Below are 23,299 nucleotides of genomic sequence, written 5' to 3'. Positions count from 1 at the left end.
CAAATATATTAAGTGTATAATCTATGGTCCAATCATAGCCAACACTAAGACGTCAAAACGCTGCAATGCGCGTTCAAAAACTGAGTAAAAAACCACCGTAACACCAAGGTTTTGGAAGGAATATCTTTTTTTGGTAAATTTATATTATTAAGTGTTTTTCATAAAATAAGAAACACAATTATATTGTAAATAAAACACAATTTACGAATATTGTAATTGTTTGGCCAATGTTTGCAACAAGGCACCAACTATTGTAACAAACATCACCTATTCTTGGACAGGGAATGCATAGAGTAGTTTTGTTATTTTATAATGTTATTTTTGTTTGTAGATTTCCTAGTAGCCCCTTGTCGCTGTGCACAATGGATATATATTGTCGCGAAAGAAAGAGAAGAAATATAGAACCCTTATAAAAATTCTAGAATTGTTCAATGGTGGTGGCAAATCAATGCAAAAAAGTATTAAAAAAACTTTATATGTATGTGTAAATATTTTAAGCGTATATGCTGAAAAGGATTTGTTTTCTGGGGGAAACGAACACAGCCATAAAATAAGCCTAAATTAAACTGATTATAGAAAAATTCATTGATATAAGATTACATTATATTTGTAAAAAAGAAACCGCTCATATAAAAATGACTTCTAAAAGACAGCTTTATAACAAACTGAATCTGTTTAAAGGTAATTAAACCTACATTATTGTTTTAATTACTTCTGTATAAAGAATACGTGGAAAACATGTTTCGTGTTTCCTTTCATATTTTTTTTACTTTATTCAATTTTATTTTTTATCACCTATTTGTTGTAATAGCGACAATATAAAATATTATCTACTACTTTTTTCAATCGGTCAAAAATAGTTGCGACCATACAAAACAAACCTAAAACAAATATGTATATTCTGCAACTCTATGTCTTTCAATACTTACTGTGTTCTGAGCATTGAAATGTAATACCAAGAACTACATCTAGTTCCACAATACAATAAGCACGAAATTTTAAACAAATATTTTTTACCTTATAAATTAGGCTTTAAGTATCATTTTAGAATAAATATTTTCGTACTGATGACTTTTTATGTTCAAGTGACATTTTAAATTTATTCCATAATATTCTTTTTCTGACGAAAGGACCTAAATACATATATTTTGCAATGGTAATTAAACTTTATGTTTAAGTATTAAGGTTTATAATAAACTGAAGTCGTTAACATTATTAAACTTTTTTCTAAGAAATGAAGATGTTTTCGTGTCGGCAAACGTGGCCACTGGAGCGTCTTATTTTTGTTCCTGATCCTTAATCTAGTACTATTATTGATCGAAGAATCAAACAATAAAAATTTATTTGGAATGAACCAAAATTAACCTCATAGTTTTGTTATAAGCCGCTTTTGATTAAAATGCTCTCTCTTTCAAAGATTGTACCATAAAAATAGAAGTTCGTCTGTTCACCTTTTAATCCGACGGAACGATCTACCAAGGAATGAGACTTAAAATTTTAATGACCGCATAAAGTTCTTACCTAAAGTTTTAACCTAAAGAACATAGACTTAAGCTTAGTGGTATCAGATCAAGTATCTGGAGTCTTAAATGGTGTTTCTTCTGCTATTTAATGTTACAAAAAAATCCTGTTTAAAAAAAAACATACAAGATTTTTATTAGAAAAGTAGAATCGCAACCGTAAACTAGAAGATACCTTAGAATCATTTTTATAACAATACTAGCTGACCCGGCAGACTTCATAGTGCCTCAATCGATAAACAAAATACCTAAGCTTTTGTATAAAATAAACTTAAAATAAACAAAAGGAATCCGTCCGACGGGGGACACATCAAAGGAAAAACAAAATTGTTATTTTTATTTAATTCCGAGTATTTTCGTATTTATGTACCTGTTAAACCTTCTCTGGACTTCCACCTATAATTCAAGGCCAAAATTAGCCAAATCGGTCCAGCCATTCTCGAGTTTTAGCGAGACTAACGAACAGCAATTCATTTTTATACATAACAATATGAATGAAACTCTAATGATACAAGACAGGTTCAAGCTCTGGGCAATAGATCCTAGACGAACGTTAAGTCGAGTCTTGTTAAAATGTGAGATGCATTGTGCAGAAAGTTAGATAGAAACTTTCATCAATTCTATCCGCGAAATTTACTAGTTTCTTTCAAATTTAAATCACAAGACTGGTACAGATAAAATGAATTAAGTCTTACTAGCAAATGACAGCCGGAAGCTCTGCAAAGAGCACAATAGTATCTGAGCTTTAAACCGACGAGTTTTCCGAGGAAATGCATTGTGTTGTAGCTTCGGAAGCTCCGTCAAAGCGAAAGGTCTCCGGTTAGGGGCAGAACTTAAAATTCAAAAACTTGGGAATTTTATGACATGAAATGGAAAATCTCATAGGTATGACTAAAATATAATTTATTCTTTTTTTACCTTATCATAAAACTATAAAACAATTAGCTTTAAAAGGGCATACGCTTCCAAACCATTTTTCCAAAACTAAAGATAATTTCTAAGATGTTATAAATGTTGATAAGGTGCAGCTATATATTTACTGGTTATAAACTTTGAATATAACAAATATAAATAAAAGACAAAAAAAAATTGCGCATTATTCAAATACATATTTCGACAAGAAACTCCTCAGTCATCTAAGACTGCTGATGGGAAATGGAAAAACTGAGTTTTTAGAATAGCCGTTAATCTGACAATTAAATTCGAAAAAGCAAGTTTATGCTACAAAAGTAATTTATTGTAACTAACAACTGGCGAAACATTCTACGAAAATACGGCTTTTTCCGTAAGCTCGTTGTACTGAATGTTTTCTTATTGCTATCTGTAGTCAGAATATATAACTAGTCAGGTCATAAGTATTGTCACACAGTAAAAACTTTTCTTTTAGAATGCTGGCCACAAAAAAGTTTATTGAATTCGAATTTCGAATTGTTCATGAAAATAAAAATGTATAGTTTTAGAATTTTACTCATTTTTAAATATGGAGTGGACGCTTAAAGACGACCGTGTTGCAATTATTGCGTTGCATCGTTGCGGTTACGCGCCAAATTTTTAACATACTGAAAAATTTGAATATAACCAAAAGATTCGTTTATCGTACCATCAAACGACACAATGAAGACTCTAGTGTAGATGGCAGGTCAAGAAGTGGTCGCCCTCGGTCTGTTAGGACTCCAGCAGTGATAAAGCTGTGAATTTTTTTATTGCTTAAATAAATGAACGAACACACGGTCCACCTGATGTTCATGTGATTTTACGAAGTGTGAATAGAACCGTAAATTTAACTTTATAATTTGTAAATTTCCTAAGTAAAGAAATTCTTCTAAGGAACATATTCCTTTCAGTCTCGAGAATATAACGAACACAACATAATATTGGTTCAAATAATATATTCGAAAGCCAATTTCATTTTCGATCCAACGTCACAAGAGCGCTACTAAAATATTACCTTCGGATGAAAGCATTTGAAAGGTAAAATATGCAATGGCCGGTAATAACATGATTGATTTTGAAAAATGCTCGTGTTCGTAGCAACAGAAAGATATCAGTAAAACGAATTCTACCTGTTGAACTGAAGACAGACAGAAGGGAATTTCTTCACTTGTAATATTCTCTTGTACCAGTACCGGACCACAATACATTTGTTTTTTATTATTATATTTATAATTATATTTATAATAATAAAAAACAAATGTATTGTGGTATTATATAGTATATGTGGTATATAAAGTATTTACTTTATTTAGCATTCTTAAGCCTTTTACAGTAAAAAAAAAACAAACAACATTTGAACGGAAACAACAAACTATTGTTAGTTGAACGCCTATTAAACAGAGAAAGAAGCATTTCATCTCGACGTAAATAAATTATTTTTCAATTTGTGTGCAAATAACTTTCAAATTCTAAACGATATTTCACCTTTGTGGATTATGAAACACGTATGCAAACTAGTGGTCTCGCAGTAGTCGAAATTCGACTATAATTAATTGAAATTATAAGTTTGAGCATTATTAAGGGTCTATTGTCAAAGACTAATAAACTTCTTTATTCACATATTTCGCCCAGACCACACTATAGATAAATAATAATAGAGATAAACAATATTAAACTATTCTGAATTTGACCACAGACTTGAAGCAATAACAAAAGTTTGACAATAAACAAATAGTATGAATGCGTGTGTGTCAAATACATGGTAGTGTGTGTAATGTTTTTTTATTGATATAATGTATTTTTTATGCATAATTTAAAAAACTATTAACTTTCTGCACTCCTTCTCTACATTCTCTATAAGTGTGGGAAATTTCGTACTCCTCCGTCCGCGCAATTTTCGTAAAAAGGGGTACAACGTTTTTGCTTCACGTATTAATATATAGATACTTCCTATATTCACAGATTTCGCCAAGACTTCAATAAAGACAAATAATATTAAAGACAAACAATACTCGTATTAATCTATTCTCAATTTGACCACAGACTTGAAGCAATAACGAAAGTTTGACAATAACCGAAGAGTATGTATGCGTGTGTGTGTGTGTGTTGTGCATCAAATATAATAAATACATGGTAGTATGTGTCATGTTTCTTTTATTGATATTATGTATCTTTTATGCTTAATTTAAAAAAAATTAGCATTCTGCACTCCCTCTCTATATTTTCTATAAGTGTGTGAAATTTCATACTCCTCCGTCCGCGCAATTTTCGTGAAAAGGGGTACAAAGTTTTTGCTTCACGTATAGATATAGATATCTCGACGAATTTTACAATTAACCGCTTCGTCGACGAGAATTCGCCCTCGGGTAGTAGTCTAATTAGGTAGGTGTCCTGTTCGGCAGCTAACAACCGTCCCCCTCATCCCTCATCTGCCCACCCAACGACAGACGATCCAGGTTCTAAAACTAAATACACAAATACAAATAATAAACCAGAGAGATTATATTTCAGAGCTTCTCATTGATTCAAAAACTGTAGAGCTATTTTACTTACATCTTGTTGAAAATTATGTTATTTCTAATTAAAATAATAAGAACCAACGTAAGAAAGTATTAGAAAATATTATAATAATACTAACTTTATAAAAAGAATTGAAAACCGAATAATCATTACCCTCTTGTGAGTCCGCACGGGCAGGTACCACCAGCCTGCCTATTTCTGCCGTGATGCAGCAATGCGTTTCAGTTTGAAGGGTGGGGCAGCCGTTGTAACCATACTGGCACCTTAGAACTTATATCTCAAATTTACGCATTTCCGCATTGGCGCATTTTCAGTAACCACTTAACACCGCATGCAATAAAAAAATTATAATAATAATATATACCTGGTCAGGTCATAAATTCTGTCACATGTTTAATGTAAAATATTTGAAACAAGTTTATTCATTATGTAACCATTCATATACCAAAATGAACTTAATAAAACATAAATTCTTATGACACTAAAGTTTATTCAAAATGACCTCCGTGATTTTGAATACAGGCCTTCAATCTGCGCGGCCAGTCGTCTATCGCAGCACGAACGAGGTCCATGTCAATATCGGCGGCTGCCTTAATCAAGGATGTCTTGAGTGACTCCAAATTGGGATGAGGCTTTGAGCACGCCTTTTCCTCCAAGTGTTGCCATATCTTGTAATTTAACGGATTCAAATCTGGACTGGAGGAGGGCCAGTCTTCGTGCCGGATGAAGTCGATTTCACGAGCCGCCAGCCAGTCTTGTGTGCTCTTCGCTCTATGAGCTGGCGCCGAATCTTGTTGGAATACCCAGTGCCTGTTATTGAACATAGTATGAGAAACAGGTTCCACAAGGTTCGTCAGGACTGTATTTTGATACACAACTGCACACTGCATTCGTTTTTACACCTTTCTCACAAAAATGTACCTCTGTTAAGTCCCAATAAGAAACTCCCAACCATACCATGAGCGAGGATGGAAAATGACCTCGTTGGACACGCGGAATACGGTTGCTCGCTTCTTCACTACTGTGTGCGTACACCTTATCATTTTGTTTGTTGTAGCTCTCTTCTACGGTAAAAATTTTTTCATCCGAAAAAAGAATTTCCAGATATTTTTTTCCCGCGTACCGCTTCAACAAAGCGCGGCATCTCTTCAGTCTCAGGTCCATTAGACGAGCATTCAAACGATGTCCTGTTTTTCTTCGATATGCCCGAAGCCCTAAGTCTTCATTTAACACCCTTTTCACCGTGGTTCTGCTTAACCCCATCTGAAGGGCCAACAGTTTCTGCTTACGTTTGGGATTTCTTTGAATTCGCGCCTTCACAGCTTTTATCACTGCTGGAGTCCTAACAGACCGAGGGCGACCACTTCTTGACCTGTCATCTACACTAGAATCTTCATTGTATCGTTTGATGGTACGATAAACGAATATTTTGGTTATATTCAAATTTTTCAGTATGTTAAAAATTTTAATTGGCACGTAACCGCAACGATGCATCGCAATAACTGCAACACGGTCTTCTTTAAGCGTCCACTCCATATTTAAAAATGAGTAAAATTCTAAAAGTATACATTTTTATTTTCATGAACAATTCGAAATTTGAATTCAATAAACTTTTTTGTGGCTAGCATTCTAAAAGAAAAGTTTTTACTGTGTGACAATACTTATGACCTGACTAGTTATATTTTTTATTGCTTAGATCGATGGACGAGCCCACAGCCTACCTGGTGTTAAGTGGTTACTGGAGCCCACAGACATCTACAACGAAATGCGCCATCCACCTTGAGATATAAGTTCTAAGGTCTCAGTATAGTTACAACGGCTGCCCTGCCCTTCAAACCGAAACGCATTACTGCTTCACGGCAGAAATAGGCGGGGTGGTGGTACCTACCCGTGCGGACTCACAAGAGGTCCTACCACCAGTTTTACCACTATTATTTTGAATAAAAAAAAATTAGATCAGTTAAAGCTATGTTCGAAATCTTTTAAAATATAAAAACCAAGTCGAACTTCCGAGATCTAGTTATAATAGCAAACTCGAAAGATAAATCATCCGCTCCGCGCCTTCCATCGTTCCATCGTTTCTTGCGCTGTAATTTGTCTCCTTAATTACTTAGGTTCTGGTGTAATGTCAATAAGCCGAGACGCCTAATTAAGATATCCGGACACGGTAAACATTTTATTTTGCCGAACCATTCTACGCACACAAAATGTATTCGTTAACTAATAAAAGCGATAATGATTAATCCGGTGTTTTGTTTAATTAATGGGAGTAGGTATCCGGTCTATACCGGATACGATCTATAACGTGCGAGATAACGAAGACAAATGATGACGCTGATGACAGAACAGTATTTTAACTTTAGATCTAGCGGTAGGCAGCGGCTTGGCTCTGCCCCTGGCATTGCTGAAGTCCATGGGCGACGGTAACCACTCACCACCATCAGGTGGGCCGTATGCTCGTCTGCCTACAAGGGCAATAAAAAAAAAAGTTCTATGAAACATATTTTTGTGAGGATTTTTTGTGAACTTACCATCCAGATTTGGAATGAGCTCCCCTCTGCTGTGTTTCCCGAGCGCTATGACATGCCCTTCTCCAAACAACAGTACAGACATTGTGCACAGTATTAAACGGTACACAGAGGCCTGGCTCTGCTCCTGGCATTGCTGACGTCCATGAGCGACAGTAAGCACTCACCATCAGATGGGCCGTATGCTCGTCTACCTACAAGAGCAGTAAAAAAAGAACCCAACGTGACTAGCTTTAAATGATCAGTGTGAACTTTAATCTTTAATCCGCAATTAAGCGTGTTAATATTAAAAATCACCAAACGACCTTTTCTGGGAAGCGTATTACCAGAAGCTTTTGTTTTGAACAAAACGTAAGGGGTCCGGGATGACGCAGTACCGACTAAGCATTATGATTGTCTACTTCCCCTGCGAGAACGCGACCGTGGGTCCCCTCAGAACCGTCAATGACCTACATTAGTACAACAGTATCATTCTCCTAAAGACAAAAATTTATAAACCAAAAAAATAACTATTCTTTTAACGCTAATCTTAATTTGATTTCTCAAGAAGAAGGAACGTCACTTTAGTAATGCAACCTAATGAACATCTCATATCGATTGGTATAAATAAAACTAATAAAAATATATGTTCAATTCGTTACATACCATGATCAACGCTCATGTGTTACGTAATTCTATTCGAACATTATTGGTATTTATATGGCTTAAGTACTTATTATTGTATAAGTAAGTCTGTATTTATTAACGCGTAACTACATGGAATTCTACTATTCCTAGGAAAAAGAGTATTTGTTTATATTAAAGATATAAATAACCGTGACACGTTGCTCAAGCGGTTATTTTTGAATATTATTTTAATATTTAAGACTCGAATCTTATCCTATATAAAAAAATACAGATCAAACATTTCTATTTAAATCTACCTAAGCTTCGTATCTTGATCAAATTCATGTTTACATTCCACAAAAATATATTACTGTTGACAGATAAATCAAGAGAGGCATCATCATCATAATTTTCAAGCAACGTATTACAGAAACTACGATCACAATATAGTTAATTACAGTATACCAGCACAAGTCTACACACTTGAAATTTTCCGCGCGAATGCCGTCTAATCAAGGTGTTTAATTTATCTAACAGGGATGTTGACTCAATTTTATTTACTAATTTCATGAAAAAGTTTTGTTATCCAAATCTGAAAATAGAATTATGTTCGTAGATCAATATTGAAATAGAAGTTCAAATTGAAGTCTAATAAGCTACACAGATCGATATTATACATAGACCATATATTCTTAAATTGCGAGCGTACGATGGAGATGGCGAAATATTTAAATAATTCAGTGCACTGTATTTTCTTTAAAACATTATTTACTGGTGGTAGGATCTCTTGTGAGTCCGCACGGGTAGATACCACCACCCCGCCTATTTCTACCGTAAAGCAGCAATACGTTTCGATTTGAAGGGTGGGGTAGCCGTTGTAACTATAATGAGACCTTATAACTTATATCTCAACGCGGGTGGCGCATCTACGTTGTAGATGTCTATGGGCTCCAGTGATCACTTAACACCAAGTGGGCTGTGAGCTCGTCCACCCATTTAAACAATAAAAAAAACATTTAATTTCGTTGTAGTTTTCACAGAAATATTATCTTTAATGATATTTCCTGTTACGTATAAATATTGTGATAAATGAAACAGAAACATCCCTATTCTTTGTCACATTTTCACAACTACCTTCCAACAGATACTCAGCTCTCATGGTAACCGTAGTACTTTTAGTAATTGTTAGTTTTCAATGGCACGTCACATTACATGACATTGTTTGCACATTTTGTGTTGCCATTTATGAGAAATTGAAATATATTTAAGAAAATTATTTATAATGGGAAACATTCCTTAATCAACCTTCTCAAGTAACACCCGAAACAGTCAAGGAGCTAGACATATTATATTTTTGAAGCATTGATAGCCACTAGGTCACGACATAGTCAAACAGAATACGTATAATCACGTGAGACCACGAAGAAAATCAACGCCAGAATACGTAGTATCAAAACGCTGGATTTTGGCACTTGATAATCGTATTCTGATATCTCTTAGACAAAAACAGCTGACACCAGCATGCTTAGAGTCCAGTTTTAGGTCTATTCCCATTAAAAGAGTATTTATTAATAAATTTATGTTAGGTATCTATTTGTTAATACGTGAAGCCAAAAACTTTGTATCCCTTTTTAATAAAATTGCGTGGACGTTGGATTATGAAATTTTCCACACTTAGAGAATATCAAGAAGGAATGCACAATACTATTTTTTTTAATTATGCATATAGAATACATTAAATCAATAAAAAAGCATTATATCAATAAAAAAGCATTATACACACTACCATGTATTTGACACACACACACGCATATATACTCTTTTGTTAATTGTTAAAGTCTATGGTCAAATTGAGACTAGATTAATATGGTTTGTCTTTAATATTATTTGTCTATAGTGTAGTTTTGGTAAAATCTGTGATTATAGAAGTATAGCGACCCGCCCTCGCTTCGCTTCGGAAACATTAAAACACACATGGAACCAAAAAAATATTTTTTTTTTTTTTTTTAAAAGTAGCCTATGTTCATCAGAGATAATGTCGGCTTCTAATGGAAAAATAATTTTTCAAATCGGTCCAGTAGTTTCGGAGCCTATTCGAAACAAACAAACAAACAAATCTTTCCTCTTTATAATATTAGTATAGATAATAAGTCTTTGACAATAGAACCATAATAACGTTCAAACTTATAATTTCAATTAATTATAGTCGAATTTTGACTACTGCGGGAGCACTGGTTCTGTTAAATTTTGCTACCGACTCCACACATCCATTTCTGAAATTACTAGTTCGAGCAGTAAATGCGTTTGAGGTCCCCTCTAAGGTTTCTATTGGAATCGAATGCAAATTGAGTTCCGAGCACAGAGCACTTCCCATAATTGTTCGTAGAGAAACTAATTTCGTAGTGCAGCCACATTAACATTAAAATAAGCGTACCTACATTGCATGAATTAGTCTTTTGCTTCAGCAAGTTTAAAGGCACCGCGTGTCTATTTAATTCTGCAACACATTTTCATTAAAATACATTCAACGCTTTATAGTTACTAAATTAGAATTATTTTGAAAATTACGGTTTGTTGGGAATTAATTCCCTTTTTTAACTTTCTTTCGTCTCGCAAACTATTTATTCGAACTTTTATTTTCGTGAAATGGCTATTGGAAAATGTCATATACTTAATGTTTTAAAGTTCTGGGCATAATTTTATGAAATATTTCTAATTGTATCTTAGGTCACGAAATTCTAATAAGTACTTTCAGTATTAAGAATCATAAAATTAACTTTTATGTCTTTCTCAATATTGTTTCCATTTACGTACAAGCTATATATTTTATACGAATAATTATTAGGGGATACTTTTGGGCATGTAACACAAATATAATCCCCGAGGTCTGATGCTAGTGCTAGTGGTTAGACCTCTTGTGAGTCCTCACGGGTAAGTACCACCCTGCCTATTTCTGCCGTGAAGCAGGAATGCGTTTCGGTTTGAAGGGTGGGGCGGCCGTTATAACTTTTTTTTTTTTTTTTTGCCGAAAAAATGCCGACGTGTTCTGAATGGTCATATCAGCTATTGCTGACGGGGGCACATTATACATACACTATATACCTACCTGTGTTGTATTTACAAATGAATTTCGCCAATCGTTTCTATTAATCAAAACCATTACGTATGAAAAAAAATTATTTTAGAAACATGTTTATGTAAATATTCAAACACATAAATACTTTTTGATATCAATTAACTCTGTACGTACGACTAAGAAAGTACGAAAAATTAAATAAAAACGAAAACAAAACCGTCCAATAAACAAACTTGAATGTTTTGGAAAACTTTTATAAATTCAAACAAGTTGGGGGCAGCAACTAATAAATTATTCAGAGAGCATCAGGGCGAGCCCGCGGCGAAACTCTCTCGAACTAGATAAGCCCGTAAATTAACATGACCATGTTATTATTTTTTCGGAAAACCTAATAAATTCTCGAACTTAATTTTAAATGCATCGACATGTTTGGATATCTACTTACTTACTTTAAGATATGAAAATTGTAACTAGTTCGAAGCAGTTATCTAGTTCAAAGCAATTTCTAAATAAAATGATAAATATGAAACAAAAAAACTATATGTAGATAGGGGACGTTTACTGAGTTTAAAATGTTTCATCGAAAATAAATAAAAAATGTCGTATACATCTTGGGCTATTAATCACATAATACTATGTAATGTACAGGTTAAAATTAACCTAACAATAAAAAGAAGAGTCATCTTAATGGCTTTCCGGGCTGAGATGTCTATAGACTTCGCTTCTTTAACACTATTACAAAATATACGCGGGCCGTATTTGAGGATGATCAGTGCGATACTCAATAAAGATCCTTTAATACCGAAGGAAAATGTACAAATCATTCCGATAATGTGACTTTTCTACGTATTAGTATATGCTTAGTCCCCACATGATTTCTCCTTCAATTCTCATCTGATGACTGGTACATAATGCTGTGTAACAGTAAAAATCTGCCAAAAACACGTCATTACGAATCGTCCCGATCCATTAACGGTGCTTTTAGGTACCACAAGTACCGGTCTCCGTCCTCGTCGAACCCGTCGCCTGCGACGAAGGGCTCGACAAGCGAATTAACCCATATATACAGCCCACTGAGTTTCTCGCCGGATCTTCTCAGTGTGTCGCGTTTCCGATCCGGTGGTAGATTCTGCGAAGCACTGCTCTTGCCAGGGTCAGTGTTAGCAACACTCCAGTTTGAGCCCCGTGAGCTCACCTACTAGTTAAGGTTACGTTGAAATAGCCTCTCAAGGCTATCAGCTTAGGTAGGAATAAAAAAATAAAAAAACATTTCTACTGTCAGGCCTCTTTCTCTCCAAAGCAATCAAGTGGCCCAGTGTAAAGACATCGGAATCGGAGCACGTTGCTAGAATTGGCGAGCGACTGAAGAGCTATCCCTCTGGGAGCCGTGCTTTTTGGTCGCTCGCCAAAGCTGCAGAAGGTAACTTTTGCAGGTCTAGTCTCCCACCACTACGCAAGCCCGATGACAGTCTGGCCCATAGTGCGAAAGAGAAGGCTGACCTTCTGGTCAAACTCTTCGCCTCGAACTCGACTGTGGACGACGGGGGTGCCACACCACCGAACATCCTCCGGTGTGATAGTTCCCTGCCGGAGATCTGCTTTACACAGTGTGCAGTCAGGCGGGAACTCCGACTCCTGGACGTCCATAAGTCGAGTGGGCCAGACGGCATCCCTGCAGTGGTTCTAAAAACGTGTGCCCCTGAGCTGACGCCTGCGCTAACGCGTTTGTATCGCCTCTCTTATTGCGCTAACAGGGTTCCGTCTTCATGGAAGACCGCCCACGTCCACCCTATCCCCAAGAAGGGTGACCGGTCGGACCCATCGAGCTATAGGCCTATCGCGATAACTTCCTTGCTTTCCAAGGTGATGGAGCGAATAATTAATATACAACTCCTGAAGTATCTGGAGGATCGCCAGCTGATCAGTGACCGACAGTACGGTTTCCGTCACGGTCGCTCAGCTGGCGATCTTCTTGTATACCTTACTCACAGGTGGGCTGAAGCCTTGGAGAGCAAGGGCGAGGCTCTTGCTGTGAGCCTTGATATCGCGAAGGCCTTCGACAGGGTCTGGCATAGGGCACTTCTGTCGAAGTTACCATCTTACGGAATCCCCGAGGGTCTCTGCAAGTGGATCGCTAGCTTTCTGGATGGGCGGAACATCACGGTCGTTGTAGACGGTGATTGTTCTGATACCATGACCATTAACGCTGGCGTTCCACAAGGTTCGGTGCTCTCCCCCACGCTTTTCATCCTGTATATCAATGACATGCTGTCTATTGATGGCATGCATTGCTATGCGGATGACAGCACGGGGAATGCGCGATATATCGGCCATCAGAGTCTCTCTCGAAGCGTGGTGCAAGAGAGACGATCAAAACTTGTGTCTGAAGTGGAGAACTCTCTGGGGCGAGTCTCCAAATGGGGTGAATTGAACTTGGTTCAATTCAACCCGTTAAAGACACAAGTTTGCGCGTTCACTGCGAAGAAGGACCCCTTTGTCATGGCGCCGCAATTCCAAGGAGTATCCCTGCAACCTTCCGAGAGTATTGGGATACTTGGGGTCGACATTTCGAGCGATGTCCAGTTTCGGAGTCATTTGGAAGGCAAAGCCAAGTTGGCGTCCAAAATGCTGGGAGTCCTCAACAGAGCGAAGCGGTACTTCACGCCTGGACAAAGGCTTTTGCTTTACAAAGCACAAGTCCGGCCTCGCGTGGAGTACTGCTCCCATCTCTGGGCCGGGGCTCCCAAATACCAGCTTCTTCCATTTGACTCCATACAGAGGAGGGCCGTTCGGATTGTCGATAGTCCCATTCTCACGGATCGTTTGGAGCCTCTGGGTCTGCGGAGGGACTTCGGTTCCCTCTGTATTTTGTACCGTATGTTCCATGGGGAGTGCTCTGAGGAATTGTTCGAGATGATACCGACATCTCGTTTTTACCATCGCACCGCTCGCCACCGGAGTAGAGTTCATCCATACTACCTGGAGCCACTGCGGTCATCCACAGTGCGTTTCCAGAGGTCTTTTTTGCCACGTACCATCCGGCTATGGAATGAGCTCCCCTCCACGGTGTTTCCCGAGCGCTATGACATGTCCTTCTTCAAACGAGGCTTGTGGAGAGTATTAAACGGTAGGCAGCGGCTTGGCTCTGCCCCTGGCATTGCTGAAGTCCATGGGCGACGGTAACCACTCACCATCAGGTGGGCCGTATGCTCGTCTGCCTACAAGGGCAATAAAAAAAAAAAAAAAAAAACACTATAACCTGGAACCTGGCTCATCTACCTATAAGCTAGTAAAATACCTCGAAGAACAGTTTGACGTAATAAGGGTTAGATTAATTCAGAGATAGAAGTAGCATAACGTCGCTCCGAAGAAGATACCAGGTAAACCCACTCCAAGCGAGTTTAGAGTGGGCTTTTGACTAGCAGCGCTCCCTAATTAACGGCAGCAGTAGTGCTTGTGACAAAAATAATTCAAGTTAAAAAACCAGGTCGATAGCACATTGTACGCATCTTACTAGGACGTTGACTTATGACAAAAAAGGTGTATTATTTGTGTAACAAAAGCTATGCAAAACTTAGAAAATCTACGGTACGTGTGCACAAAATGTAAATGCATTTGCACAATATTATACTTTATGAAAGTCAAAGAGCCATAATGAACCATTTAAAAGGAAGCAACGTCCGTTTACTTCTACTAACTAAATAGGAGAAAAAAACCCTTGCATTTTAACTCGCTGAAACTCATTTAGGTACGGTCGGACGGCGGGTGCATATTCACAGTTTTGTTACGTGTTTTTTGACACTCAACTTTTGTTTGTGAACTCGTCGCGTTCCATTCGCATTTAAAACGCGAGTTATATGTTTCAGTGCTAAAAAGTAAAAAAAAAGTATTCAATGGATTATTCACTTTAGAATTGTATGGAGTAGTTAAAGCCTCGTTGGCTCTTTTGCGAGCAACATCAAGCTTTTTTACTTAATTTTACGTACTTTTTGTAATACTTGAATCTGAATGATTCAGTAGAGCATTGTTTTAATTTTATTTATTTTGACTTTGCAACTGCCGATGAGAGGTTTCTAAAAGTTCTACTAAAATATGAAATTCCGGTTTCGTTGGACGATGAATATTTTCGCTTTTGTCGGGGACTTAAATACTTTTGTTTTTGTTGTTTATCGAAAATTCACAAACAGAAAATTAAGAACCGCCAAAGCGAATTTAAGCCTTCTCTAAATGTATTAACGTTTGTTTTGCGTAGTTTCCTCACAATTCTAGTAAGCACCGTCAAATAAATATACCAGCGCAGTTTTGTGGTATTTTTTTTTTTATTTCCCTTGTAGACAGACGAGCATACGGCCCACCTGATGGTTACCGTCGCCCATGGACTTCAGCAATGCCAGGGGCAGAGCCAAGCCGCTGCCTACCTGGTATTTGCAGAGATAACTATGTACTATCAAAAAGTATAATTTACTGTAAAGCAATGAAAAAATTATGTATTCTTTGCTGCGTATATGTAACTGAATAGATCTGGATCGCGGTTAGCTAGTATCGTAGCGAGCGGAGGCGGCCTGTAAACGCGTCGCGACGTCTCAAACGATTACACTTTCATTTCATAAATTATATTTCCCACGGTCGCGCGATGTCGTGTTATATTAATTTTTTTTTGGATTCTGAGTCACATCTCGCTATCCGAGTGCGTTGTGCCACGTGACTGCACTTCCCGAATAGCCGAATACGCGGTCCGCTCGTACGCGTACGTGCCGGTGGGCGAGCTTCGATTCTGACGCATGGACCGACCTTTCGAGCCGGTTACGGACGATTGCGACAGTTTAAAATTTCAGATTTGAAGCTCTTGAAGATTTCATATCATACGCGATCGCATGATCATCGTTTTTATTTTTATTTTTTTATTGCGTAGATGGGTGGACGAGCTGACAGCCCACCTGGTGTTAAGTGGTTACTGGAGCTCATAGACATCTACAACGTAAATGCGCCACCCACCTTGAGATATAAGTTCTAAGGTCTCAAGTATAGTTACAACGGCTGTCCTACCCTTCAAGCCGAAACGCGTTACTGCTTCACGGCAGAAATAGACAGGGTGGTGGTACCTACCCGCGCGGACTCACAAGAGGTCCTACCACCAGTAATTACGCAAATTATAATTTTGCGGGTTTGATTTTCATTACACGAAGTTATTCCTTCACCGTGGAAGTCAATCGTGAACAACTATACGCGATCGCATGATTATAGAAAATGATCTGATATTAAATATATGTTATGCTGAATTTTTTCAGCGTGAATAAAAGGTCATAATATGCTGAGCGATATTTATGTCTATGGACTCTTCGACGCCACGATTGTATCTACTACGTATCGAAAAGCCTGCTCCCTCTTATAATTTAAAGTAGAGTGCATTTGAGGTTTTTGAGGCGAAGAAAACAATCTCCCGACGCTTCAACTCTTTGAATTTTCAAGAAATCACATGGCACGTTAGCTTAAATTTATAACTGGCGCACTGAATACAATTTGAACGTGTTTGGTCGTTTATATTTACCGCGCGCTAATCATCGGTATATCGCGACTAACGTCAGTCAATTGGAATTAATCGGACTGTTAGTTGTTTTTTTGGCAGAGCTTTCCAACGAATGATGATTTATTTATTTATTTGGCAATTTAATATTTTCTCAAAATTAATGTTTGTTTGCAAGTCACGCAAAGAGCCATGGAACGGGCTATGTTAGGAGTTTCTCTACGGGATTGAATGCACAATACCGAAATCCGCAGAACTGGTTTGACTGACATAGCCAAAGTGATTGCTCGGAAAAAGTGGAAGTGGGCCGGCCACATAAGTCGTCGCACTGACAATCGGTGGGGCACAAAAGTACTGGAGTGGAGACCTCGTCCTGGACGTCGTAACGTGGGCAAACAGCCAACGAGGTGGACTGATGACCTGATCGTCAAAATGTTCGGTAGAGACTGGATGAGAAAAGCAAGAGACCGAAGAGAATAGGGTGAATTAGGAGAAGAGATCTACATTCAGCATTGGGTGGACACGAGTTGGAGAAGAAAAGAGAATGATTGTGTCAAACGGGTTTTCTTATTTTATTGGTTAGTTGGGTGGACGAGCACACAGCCCACCAGGTGTTAAGTGATTACTGGAACCCATAGATATCTACAACGTAAATGCCGCCACCCACCTTGAGATATGAGTTCTAAGGTCTCAGTATAGTTACAACAGCTGCCCCACCCTTCAAACCGAAACGCATTACTGCTTCACGGCAGAAATAGATGGTGGTACCTACCCGTGCGGACTCACAAGAGGTCGTACAACCAGTAAGTTTATTAGTCTTTATGTGTACCTACCGTACGTCATACATCAGTATTCGCGACTAGCTGCAATACGTTAATTTACCGTTACCCGTCACAGGATGACGAAAAAAAATATCTCCTTAATTCTGGTCGTCGGCCAAACACAATGCATTATCGTATATCGGGGTTCACGACCCCATTACAGCTAAACCAAGGAAATCTGTATTCTTCCAACGTCCATCCGAGGATGAAAACATATTTGTATACGTTATAGTTGAAAGGGATATTATTATATGTATCTGTTCAATTAGGGGACCGGCGGTCAACGGAAAGGGTCAAATTTATTTTAGGAAACTTGCTCAACCTTAGTCCGAGATTCTATGTGCAAACATAAAGGTAAAGGGTTTGATAAAATTTTTAAACATTTTTCATGTGCTTTAGAATCAATTGATTTACACATACCAGCGAATAACATTTTGAACAGATAACTTTTTTTATTGCCCTTGTAGGCAGACGAGCATACGGCCAACCTGATGGTGAGTGGTTACCGTCGCCCATGGACTTCAGCAATGACAGGGGCAGAGCCAAGCCGCTGTCTACCGCAAAATTAAACATGTTGTATTAACGTTTGCTACCTGATAATATCGTAAAGATAAGAAAAAAAAACAAGCCCGTATTTTGCACAGGACTAGATTTAATTCACTTTACGTCTATCTCCTAATCCCGCCCTTGTACGGAACTTAACATTCTCAGAGATTCGCGACCTCCATTTCTGGTCGTGACAAAGCGCGTTAATTCAGTGTTTTTGTTAGCGCATTTCCTCAACACAAAAAACCACAACAATTGTAAAGAATAAAAAGCAAAATCGTTAGATTTGAATATGTGAATGGTTTTCATATTTTTCCTTGAAAGTATTAGTCCATCGACCACAAATGATTGGCGCCAGGTTGACATATTGAGAATTTTGAGTTATAATACTGACTAGTGGTCCCCCAATGATAATTAATTGAAATTATAAGTTGGAACATTAATAACGTTCTATTGTCATATTATAAACGCTTACACATACACATTTCGCTAAGACTACACTATAGACAAATAATATTATAAATTAATAATTAATAACAAATAATATTATAAAGACAAACGATATTAATCTATTCTCAATTTGACCACAGACTTTAAACAATGACAGAAGTTTGACAATAAATAAAAGAGTATGCATGCGTGTGTTTGTTAAATACATGATAGTGTGTTTCATGTTTCTTTTATTGATTTTATGTATTTTTTTTGCATAATTTAAAAAATAATTAATAAGTATTCTGCACTCCTCTGTATTCTCTATAATTGTGGGAAATATCAGACTCCTCCGTCCACGCAATTTACGTAAAAAGGGATACCAAGTTTTTGCTTCACGTATTAATATATAGATACATGAAAATAACTTTTGTGACCGTCCTATTAATAAATCAAGGTTATTTCATAATATGTTCTAAATATGACGTATTAAGCAGTCATGGTGATAGCCCATCGGTATCGTCATAAACTAATGCACACCTACCACTTTGAAACAGGACGTCCTAGTCGCACATTACGCAAGAAGACTCAGCGAAGCTTGTCACATACTACGATTTATAACTAACAACCTCAACAGTTATCCAAACAAACAGCTTTAACTAAATGAATGAATTTATTAATTTAATAATTAATGAATTTAAAGCAGTTTACTGGTGGTAAGACTTCTTGTGAGTCCGCACGGGTAGGTAACTACCACCACCCTGCCAATTTCTGCCGTGAAGCAGTAATGCGTTTCGGTTTGAATGGTGGAGCAGCCGTTGTAAGTATACTGAGACCTTAGAACTTATATCTCAGGGTAGGTGGTGGCATTTACACTGTCTATGGGCTTCGGTAATCGCTTAACACCAGGTGGGTCGTTATCGTCCAACCACCTAAGCAATAAATAAAAAAATAATTAATTCAATAGAGGTATTTCTATTCGATAACGTCACCGAGGCTTCTCGTCCAGCCCGATACAATTCAGTTAATAAACCAATTAATTAGAGGTTAACCATCGATCATCTCTGTTTGATTGGTAAAACATCAATTAGGCGTATAGTCTATTTACTTGGGGCGTTTCAGTTGACGACACCAACAAGTGACCTTGAACTAAAATAAATAGTTCCTTTCTTTCTTTAAAACTTTTTGGCACTAACGAGTCTTCAAATTCCGTACTTTGTAAGGTGAAGAAATATTGTAAACAACTAAATGTTATTTTCAGTGACCACTGTGATAAGTATAAAATAAAAATAGAATAGAACAAAGAAAATTTTAATATCAAATATATCATTAATATATCTTTAATGTCAAAATTACAGCGTTTACCAAATGGATAATATGAAACTATACACGGTACTTTAACAACGAAAGATTTTTAATATTTTTTATCGGACTGTTTATTCCGATTAATACGAAAAACGATTAATACGATTTTAGCGCTGGTCTTTAACTCGCAGATAGTAAATGTTTAACTTACCTATTTTCAATTTGAAAAAACATAATTCAACAAATTATTAAAACAAACTTATGAACAAACTCCAATTAAAATAGGAGACTTATATCAGACAAGACCCACAGGAACTTGCGGCCGCGTACAGTTTGTAGAAAAACAAAACAGAGATTCAAAAATTCAAAACCCACAAAACGACAAACGTGGCATATTTTCCTAACTAGAATTAGTTCTTGAAGAGCCCATCACCGATTAGTCTTTACCTAACCGTAATTCATCTTGCAACATCTGCTTATAGTTAAAAACGAAAAACATTATAGTTAAAGAATTCATCATAGCTTATAGTTAAAGAACAAAGAATAAAAAATCAAAAGGAGAATTTTTTTTACTAAAGATTCTCTCAAAAGTACTAATTGTTTCCATATACGATATTAGTTTCAGTTGTAACATTTAAGTTATTAGAATTGAAAGAACACAGGTAAATCAAAAGCCAGGGCGAATGCATTTAAAAGGATATGCCACTATTTATTCATCGACATCATAATATGAAACTCGATCTTGCAAATGAATAAATCACCATACGTTAAGTAAAAACGATAATTGATTTCCCCAGAATATGTTTCTACTACCCGCGCGACATTACAATAAGCTATACCAGTAAAATTCGGAAATTATGTTAAAGTCCAAATCCTTAAGGGAGATTTCTGACGTAAAAACCCTTAATGTTAATTGTTTCTTTGACAGGCACATTGCAATCGAACCAGTCGTGTCTTTATAACCTTAATTCCAATAGAGTCATTGATCAGAATTTACGTTATCGTCTGTCTAACGAAGTTTGTAACTGGTCTGAATTCCTTGAAGTCTGGGTCAGACGGTTAATTATATCAAGATTAAATTATCTCTTCTGACGGCATGGTACTAAAATCTTATTCTAATAATATCTAGATATAATCTTAGGTTCCTAAAGCAATTTAACGGACAAAACATATCCACATAGTACTGACATTCAAGTAACAAAGAGATTTTTTTTATTGCTTAGTTGGGTGGACGAGCTCACAGCCCACCTGGTGTTTAGTGGTTACTGGAACCCATAGACATCTACAACGTAAATGCGCCACCCACCTTGAGATATAAGTTCTAAGGTCTCAAGTATAGTTACAACGTTATTTCTGAAGTTCTTTCTCTGAGTAATAGCCGTAGATGTTATATATGTTTTTATTGCCCTTGTAGGCGGACGTGCATACGGCCCACCTGATGGTGAGTGATCACCGTCGCCCATGGACTTCAGCAATGCCGGGGGCAGAGCCAAGCTGCTGTCTACCGTTAAATTCTAAATCATTATTATTATTAGTATTAAAATATAATTCTATAAAAAATCTACAAGTATGGATCAAAACTGCAAGCAGCATTTTAGTTTTGAAGGCTTTAGGCATTACTTATTATAATATGAACCGTACACTTTAAGCGAGGGAATCACAATTATAAATACTCAAATTTCAAGAAATTGTTTTTGTTCTTACTGTACTTATCCATTTTGTTCACAGTTGAAAATTAAACAGGACTACAGCCAAAACAGACAGTGAAATTATCGCAAATATTTACTAAAGATTTTTCGTCTCATTCCCTCGTACCAAAATAAAAGTACGAGAAACAGAGACCAAAATCGATTACTTCTAGCACGAGCCAATATTTACGCGGTCTGAATGTTTATGAATAAAGAGAAATGAAGAGTTAATTAGTTTACAAGTGGATGTTGTAAAATCGTTACCGTTTATAGTAAAATGAACATTATTGTGAAGAGGGTAAGATTCAAAATTTAAATTGGCCGTGAATATTGTTTGTGCAACTTTGGCATTTTGTGCCAAGTATTCGGGATATTGATGTACATATTAAATTTTAATAGGTATGAGTTTTTCAGTATGCAGATTTTAGACAGACTACACGCGATCACGATCACTCTGTCAAGAATGATTATTTAAGGTATTTTATGACCTGGTAACTGAGACCTTTAAGTCATGTCTTATTTTAATTTCTATTCTTATTTTTATGAAAAATGATAATATGGAGTGAAATTAAATGTAATGAATATGATTAATTTAAGACATTAATCAACTGAGATGAAATGAGATGAAATGAGATGATATGGGATGAAATATAATGTCAGTAAAATGGTGGTCGTTTACTGAGATTTTTTCAGTGGACTTTTTGGAGGATCCCGAGAAGTAACGTCCAGCGGCTTTGTTTCAATTTCCCACATTTGTGCACTTTCACAGATATTAAACAGTTAATAAACCGCCGTTATTACACATTTAAACCTGAAGAAACACTAATTAGACAAAATAAAATAAATCACACAACATCACTCCTCGCGTTCTCGCCAAAAAGTCCCTGTCAAGAATGAAACGATTGAGAAGAGAAGATTATCGGCAATGTCCGCACTAGTTCATTCCTCTGCATGTCAAATACGTTTACCAAGACATAAACGGGTAACAACAATAAATGTCAGAGCTAAGTTTACCACCGCAACATCGATTTCCCTAAAATCGACTATTAAAACAAACATTGTTTTAATCGGAGCGATGACATTCATTTCCTAAAGTATCGTTTACTTGACAGAATTAGAACGATAAAAACCCATTAATCATAAAGATATCTATCTTTAATCTTTAAATTAGAATGTTATTTCCGTTTTATTGAAAAGGATGGGCGTGCGGGCTCACGGTTTTAAGTGATGTTACCGAGCTACACAGGAAAAAACAGCACTAAGCACTCAACAAAAAACAGATTGAGACAATATCAAAATCTCCCTTCTCTTTTATTACTATAACTGCTTTACACCCGAGATAGGCAGGATTGTAATACCTATCCCTAGACAAATAACTATACACGCCACATGCATATGTTGTCTCTCAAATGACTTAATAAGTATACATTCATTCAAGTCCCATAACTTTAGGCTAAGTTCATGTGAACGCTTCTACCGCGCGGTGACGCGGAAGAATATGTACGCGCGACAGCCTGGCATCGACATTGGAGAATGGACGTGGAATAGGCAATTTTTTATGGATTTTATACCGAAAACTGAGACGTCGGAGAAGAAGACAAAGACGATACTGGGTGCATCCTATTTTAAGTGAAAGACTTTCATTTTTTTTGTAACTTTATGTCCCGATCTGAGAATACACAAATAAATTTTTTTGACGTGACGTCTTATAATTCGATGGAGCCAGCTGCACGCACGAAAAAACATGACTCATGCGGCATTGCCTAGAGCTGAGGCGTTCCATTTAAGGCTTGAAGTGCAAGC

General features: G+C 36.9%; 1 protein-coding gene and 1 long non-coding RNA gene across 6 annotated transcripts in view; one reads left to right on the top strand and one right to left on the bottom strand.

The window, feature by feature from the left end:
* The window catches only part of LOC114252729 (uncharacterized), a 162,915-nt gene that overhangs the window by 96,786 nt on the left and 42,830 nt on the right, over positions 1-23,299 (bottom strand). The window lies entirely within an intron of this gene.
* On the top strand, positions 27-1,235 carry LOC149503628 (uncharacterized). The gene is made up of 2 exons (XR_016323912.1): positions 27-133; positions 332-1,235. It is a non-coding gene; the product is annotated as an uncharacterized LOC149503628 (long non-coding RNA).

Source organism: Bombyx mandarina, chromosome 01, assembly GCF_030267445.1.
Source record: "Bombyx mandarina strain Sakado chromosome 01, ASM3026744v2".
Classification (NCBI taxonomy): Eukaryota; Metazoa; Arthropoda; class Insecta; order Lepidoptera; family Bombycidae; genus Bombyx; species Bombyx mandarina.
The sequence above is the reverse complement of the archived record's forward strand: the minus strand, read 5'-3'. Positions and strand labels throughout refer to the sequence as shown.